The following is a 7,217-nucleotide window of genomic DNA, read 5'->3' as shown; positions in this document are numbered from 1 at the left end:
GTTTGATGGACTCTTCAAATTGGTGTAAATGCAAACCACACACTAGGGAAGTCTCAGCTCAGCCTGCTATTTTCACTGTAATTGACTGGCAAAATTTGTCTTAGACCACAAAATAGCTTTGAATTATATCTTGGCTTATTAGAGAGGAGTTTGTATGATGGTGACATTTCATGTTGCACTTACAAATCTTGGGTACAAATAAAATGCATCTGGGAAAATAAAGTAAAAAGCTACCTGGCTACTGGTGAAAACAGGCTAGCAGCTTGGCTGTCTTTTTTGTTGTGTGTATGTATTCACTGTGCTTTCAGATTTGGGGACTTAACAACGGAGGCTTGTGCTAGCCTAACGGTAATGAAAAACTGAAGGCAAAGTTGTGAGTACTTTGAAATGAAAGTATGCCTTTCTCTCCAGTCCTGACCTCTAAAACTATGCCCCCGTTTAGCAAGAAGCAGCCAGATTGGTCATTGCCCATTTTCCCTCAGGACTGTGTAGTTTGTCAAAGAATAGGAGGGACTGAAACTGAGCAGGGACCCCCAAAGAGGAATGAGTCTTCAGTTTCCCCTACTGTTAAAGGAAATTAAGAATTTCCCAAACTGAAAATTAATAAGGGGTAAACTAAAAATATGATTTTTCCTAAGGGTCTTGGACTATAAGGTCATCAATTTATATAGTAATGGCCCAAAATTAGGGATAAGACTTCAGACTTTGGTTATGGTAATGAAGCAACATTGGCCATGAATAGGGCCATAAGACTTCTAAAACGCTCACTTAAAGGAGAAAATAAGGGTTTAATTTCAATACCTAAGATGTTTTATAGGATGGAAACTGCTGATTGTGAACACAAAGACTCATGCTTAGTACTCCAGAGACCTTAATAGATTTTTGACATCTAAGGCCTTGCCAATCAAGAATGCTCATGTGATGATCACACCTTCTTGAACCAATCATTGAACTGATCATGTGCCTGGGACCTCTACCCCTAGTTTTGCCCTTAAAAACACATGTGAGTAATGGGGCGGGGGAGCCTTAATTGATTCATTTCCAAGAATAGCGTAACAAAATTGCTTGACCACCTTGCAGAAGCTACAACCCTGAAAGTACTGATTCCTGAAAAGTTCCTGAACAAACACAACTCAAAATCAAGTCGCCCTTGATGAATGACTTCTCAAGATGTTGGTCGGTCAACAGCCTTTTGCTCCTTTTTACTTCCCGGTCTTCTCCCTCCTCAGGACATTTTGTGGGCCTTTTTCATGGGCTTGTCCTAAGCCTGTGCCTTGATACCTAATAAGGGAATAATAAAACTTAGTTGATGTCTAGGAAGATTGTACACCCCACAGACTCAGTAAACTCAGCCAAAGAGGAACTACAGAAGGGACTTTCACACTAGGGAGTAAATTGCTTTGTGTAACCAATTTGGATATGCCTGTCCAACAGATACCAGATCTTACAAGACTGTCATTGAAGTCTTGCTTCCCTGTACCTCCTGTCTCTGCCCATTCTTTGGCTTTAGACAGTTGAGTGAATTTCTCACAGGGAACACCTCGGAAAGACCGAGTCTCATGGCATGAGCTGCCTACTCTCCTTGCTTTTCTCTTCGCAATAAAGCTGTACTTTTCTTCAACAAAAACTAAACTGTGGGGTATCTTAGTATTATCATTAAATTGAATCATAGAATTTAATAGATGAAAGAATAGGCCCACTGAGTTTACGCAAATCGCGGTTCAGTCTAAGCTACTCTACACTTGCAGAACTACCCGCTTTTCACAATGGTGAACGGCAATACACAGTCCTATTCCCCTTTCTCCATCTTATATTTTTCTAGCAAACTACTCACAAATTTTTAGAATAGTTGTGTGGCTTTTAAACTAAGGTGAGCCATAGAGGTTCTGCATTTGGTATTCTGATGGCAAACATTTGCTGCCGGGAGTCACCGTGACATGATGGCAATGAAGTGATACAGACGGAAAGCAGTAGGACCTGGTGGGATGATAATATGCTTGGAGTTGGGCAGAGCTTCCCTAGGAGTCCCGGCTGGGCAGCCATGTGACACTGGGCACATCGCTTAACCCCTCTGAGGCTTTACTTCCTGCTCTGTCACATGAGAAAGCATGTACGGTTATGTAAGGACTACGTGCACTGTGCCAGACTCAGTATTAGACAGTCACTAGAAGCTCATAGTGTTTCTCTATTTTTCTGTGTTGTATATTAGATCTGTGAATTTAGGCAAATGATTTAATCTCTCTGAATCACTGTATGCTCTTGGGCAAAGTAGAGAAAATATCAACTTCATAGGATTACTGTGAGGATTAAATGATAAAAATACATGCAGTGGCATTTAATACCTATTTGCCTTCTTTTCTTACTCTCCTTTCTCCTGTCAATATGTTGTCTGGTTAATCTGTTTAGGTTAAATTTCAGATAGAAGAACTTGATGGTAAGGGTGCTGATGTCTTCATTTTAGACAGGACATTGTCAACCTGTGCACTTTGAAAGTCAGAACTGCTAATGGATTGAGTTATGGTTTTCTTGATTTGGGAAGTGCCTCTTTTAAGAGGGTTCTGATGAGAGATTCTTGCATTAATCATAAAAGCCCTAGCTCTTGGAAATGCTGGTAGATATGACCTGAAAAGTCTCCTGGAGACAGTCGTATGTTATGTGGGCTTAGTACTGCTCAAGTTTATCATGCTAAGAGAGAGGAGGTTGGACCTTATGCCTCAGCCCCAGCCCAGAGTCAGCATTTTTTTTTGAATAGAACTTTAGTCACACTTCTCTCTGGGTGCAGATGAGGACTGCAGCCCTGCTAACCATGACATAACCTCAGGCAGGTGGATGTGTTCAGAGAGGAAGCAGTTGCCTTTGTTCTTTTGCACATGTTGGAAGTGAAGAGGGGCAAGGTTTTGACTGGCATTTGGCAAAGATTCCATGAAGGACATACTGAGAATGCAGAGAACTGCTATTTCTAGCTCAGACCTGCTAAGAAATGGAGCAGAATAACCACTGGTTTCACTAAAAATCAAAGGTGATTTGCTTCTTTTATTTTTACTTTAAAAAATTCTTTTCATCATCATCAATTTCTGAATAATTTTCTAAAACACTTTTGGAAAAGGTGAGATATAGCCAAATATTTTTAAAAGTTTCTTTCTTTCTTTTTTCTTTCATGAGAGAAAGAGATGCACACTCAATGGAGTCTCCTGCTGATTTACTCCGCCCACTCCAGCTCTCCCCTGACAGCCAGAATTATGACACACACATATGACCTGTGTGTACAGGTCACCCTAGAAGCTGAGCCCTGGTCTTCCATATGGCTTCCCCCATTGCAGAGCATTGCACTACTGCTGTGCCATTGCTGGGCCTAGCCATGCGTTTTTATTGTTGTCAGTAGAGCATCGTAACTATTTCTACTCTGCAGCAAATGTAAGAGTTTGGACAGACTTAGCATAACAGGCCAAGCTAGAACTTAAATTTTATTTCCAATTTTGCAGCTCACTTGTTAGAAAAATCTGGAAAAAGGTAATAATGCATTCACTCCAACAACAAAACTTAGATTCTTTGAACTATATTAACGGAGAGAGATTGTGAGGTTTAATTGGATGACTCATGCATGTAGAACTTACCATAAAACCCAGCATCATGTACAGAACAGACCATTCCTGCAACTTGTCCTATTTAATTAGAAAACACAATTGGAAGTTGAAAGAAGTCAGGGTATTTATTAAACCACTTTAATACTGCATGATCCAACTACAAATAACAAAATACTTACTTCTTAAGGGTTTTATGATTTATATTACATCCCCCCAAAAGTAAAATTTTTTGATAGTTACTGCATTTTATTTCCATGTGACAATAATCTGGTCTGCTACTGTTTATTAGTATGTACATCGTTACCTAATTTTTCATTATCTAGCCTTAATTTTATTACTTTTTTGAAGGAAGTGAATCACTGTCATCTGCTTATAGCAAATTAAGTTACAGACTATGTGCTAGTAAAATTGAATAGGTTTTGCTAGCTTAAAGAGTACGGTCATATATTGCTTAACAGTGAGGATGTACTCTTCATTTGAGAACTGTTAGGTTCATAGTCATATGACGGTCAAGCAGTGTACTTACACAGACCTCAGGGTGTAGTCTGCTGTGTGGGATAGCTCATTATCATCTCATGGGGCCTGCGTGGTGGTGCACGACTGCAGTTTTAAGAACAATAGATAATGCACGCTCTGGTGTGAAGTACTTCATGACCACAAGACTTAATCATAAAAATCAAAAGAGAAAAAGCTGCATTATGTTGTATGCAGTTGCAGCTTGTCCTGATTTAAGTAATTAGTTTAGTATTAAAAGTATCTGATTAATTTAGACACATCGAAACCAGTGAGAGCAGTAATTATGTAAATGAAGCTTAAATAATTAAAAATGCAAAATTGTAAATGTACAGATCTAAAGCTCTTCAAAATATTGTGTGTGTGTGTTCTAGAGCCAGCTCTTTATTTAGGGCAGTGCTAGGAGGCTGAAGGTAAGTAGAAAATCACACTGTAGACTTCTCAATTTAATCCTGATCTCAGCGATAACCAACTGCCTAACCACAAATGAATACATATGCTCATCATCATTTAGATACTGTTTTGCCAAAACATTAATTTGGATTTCAATCTCCTTTTCAATTAAAAGTCTAGGAAAGCAAAAAATGTGATCGTCTTGCCACTAAGACACCACTATTAAAAATCAGGTGAGGCATATGCACCGACATCTATCTTGCATCTAGTCATATGTTAGCTATTAATACCACGCGAAAATTGCCCTTTGCAAGCACATTTTTCTTGTGTTACTCAAATATGAAAATAAGAGTATATTAGCCAGTCAAAATACACATTTTTATTTATTTTGAAAGAGAGATTTTTACTATAGGGCACATGCACTTGCCAGAGAGACAGAGAGGCAAAAAGCAATAAACCACTCCTGCAGGGGAGATGGCAATGCCACAATCCCTTCTCCTCCATTCTCACATCAGGATTTTGGGCACACACATACATGTGCCCAGAGCGAGTTTTAAGTTGACAGGTCTGGGACTCGAACCACTGTTGACCATGTATGTGGGAGTCCAGCAGCGTAACCACTATACCATCTGCTGGTTCTCACATTTTTATTCATTAAAATGATCTTTTTGATCCTTAAGTTACTATTTTGGTCCCGAAAGAATCCCTAATTTTTAAAAACAGTTATTCTAAAGTGGAAGTATTAAAGTATTGAAAAGAACATTTGGGTAAATGCTGTATTACCCAGATAAATGCTAAAAAAACAAGAGTAAAAATGTATTTTCTGTGATGAGCAGGTGGTATAATGGTTAAGGCACTGAACTCCCACATGGTTGATCACGGTTCAAATCATGGACCCAGTGACTTGAAAATCATGCCTAGTGCATGTGCGTGCATGCCCAAAAACCAAGGAGGATGGAAGAGAATGAATTATGGTATGGCCATACCCCCAGAGGGTGATTTTTCACTTTTCTTTTCACTGTCTCTCTCTGGTGAGTGCACATGCTCTATGGCAAAATAATAATAATAATAATAAAAAGGAAAGTATTTCCTGTGCCTGCCTGAATTTTTTGGCTATCACAGTTTTTGTAATAAAAACAGCATTTATATTACATTTATTATATACTCATACAATTTGGTCAAAAGACACATGGAAGATATACTTAAAAGTTCAAGAAAAGTCAGTACAAGAACATGAAAAGTCTGATTTGAGGGGAATGTGTTACTTCTAGAGGTAGAAATTTGAAGGGACTTCAAAAATCTCATGGGAAAATGGAATTAAAGTACAATTTTATTTTGGTACCAAAAAAATCCATAAATTTTTTGAAGCCTTCTCATACTTTCCCATATTTCTGTCACTAAGTACTGCTAAAAACCCTGGACATCAGGACCAACAGTTAACGTAATGGCTATGTCACTGAACTCCCACGTAGTCGACGGTGGTTAAAGTCCTGGACCCGGTGGCTTAAACTCACGCTGGGCACGTGTGCGTGCATGCCCAAGATCCTGAGAGGAGACTGGAGGAGAAGGGATTGCGGCGTGGCCATCCCCCCTGAGGGTGATTTCTGGCTTTCTGTCTCTCTATCTATCTGGTGAGTGCACGTGCCCTATAGCAAAAAAAAACAAACAAACAAAACAAAAAAAAAAACAACAAAAAAAAAACTCTTAAAAAAAAAAAGCAAAAAACCCTGGACATCGTAAGTAGAACTTAAGAAGATTCTGGAAGGTAGAGAGAAAGAAGACTGACTAAGGAAGTCAGGACCTGAAGAAAACACAGAAGCAAATTCCCTGAGTTCTTTTTGCCTCTTCTTTGCCATTGAATATTGGAGAAGCTAGCAACCTGAAAATGACAACAGAGACAGACAAAATAAGCCTCTGCATAAATCTTGTTTTCTCTAGTCAAGTGGCCAGGAAAGGAGCAACCTAGGACAGAAAAATTTCCAGGCAATAACCACTCTACTCTAACCAAACACCACAGAAAACACATACGCCTTCTTGCTCACCTCTACAGCTAGCAGCTGAGTGGAGAGCCTATCTTTCCACCAGTCCTAGGCTATAAATATTTCCTCAATCCCCTGGCAGGGTGATATCAGAGAAGAATGAGTAGGAAGCCAAGACTTTCATCCTCATTAAATGGTAGGGAGATCCCTTCCCTCTGTGAGGGACAATGGAGAGTACTTTAGGATCCTGGACTTCCTAGACTCCCACCTCATCTGGCAGGAAGAATGTGCCCTTCCATTCCCTTCCTGGGGTAGTATACGAGGACATTTACCAAGGCTCTCTAACTGCCACAGTGTGAGAGAAAGCCGCGAGTGTGTGGTAACAGGACACTGCTGCTGCTCCTGGTTGGGGTGGTACCTACAGAGAGCTGGTGGGGGGCTGGAACTCCCAGCCCACCCAGCAGCAATGAGGATCACAAACTTCCAATGTCAATGCAGATCAAATGGGAAAACTGTACTCCTTCCTGTACATACTTCCCCCACCTGTCAGAGTGGTGTCAAAAAAGGCATAAAACAGGGACCAGCAGTTAGCGTAATGGCTATGTCGCTGGACTCCCATGTAGTCAACCACAGTTCGTGTCCCGGACCTGGTGGCTTAAACTCACACTGGGCGCGTGTGCATGCATGCCCAAGATCCTGAGAGAAGAATGGAGTAGAAGGGATTGTGGCGTGGCCATCCCCCCTGGGG

At 40.3% G+C, this 7,217-nt stretch overlaps 1 long non-coding RNA gene across 1 annotated transcript in view; it reads right to left on the bottom strand.

Annotated features, from left to right (window-relative positions):
* Positions 1-1,020: 1,020 nt before the first annotated feature.
* Positions 1,021-7,217, bottom strand: part of LOC102496168 (uncharacterized) — an 11,200-nt gene continuing 5,003 nt past the window's right edge. Inside the window, exons 2-3 of the long non-coding RNA XR_333366.1 lie at positions 3,615-3,662; positions 1,021-1,281 (exon numbers count right to left, since the gene is read on the bottom strand). This is a non-coding gene — a long non-coding RNA (uncharacterized LOC102496168). The remainder of the gene's footprint in view (positions 1,282-3,614; positions 3,663-7,217) is intronic.

This window comes from Tupaia chinensis, unplaced genomic scaffold (assembly GCF_000334495.1).
Source record: "Tupaia chinensis unplaced genomic scaffold, TupChi_1.0 Scaffold000046_3, whole genome shotgun sequence".
In the NCBI taxonomy this organism is placed as follows: domain Eukaryota; kingdom Metazoa; phylum Chordata; class Mammalia; order Scandentia; family Tupaiidae; genus Tupaia; species Tupaia belangeri.
This window is presented reverse-complemented; position numbering and strand designations above follow the sequence as displayed.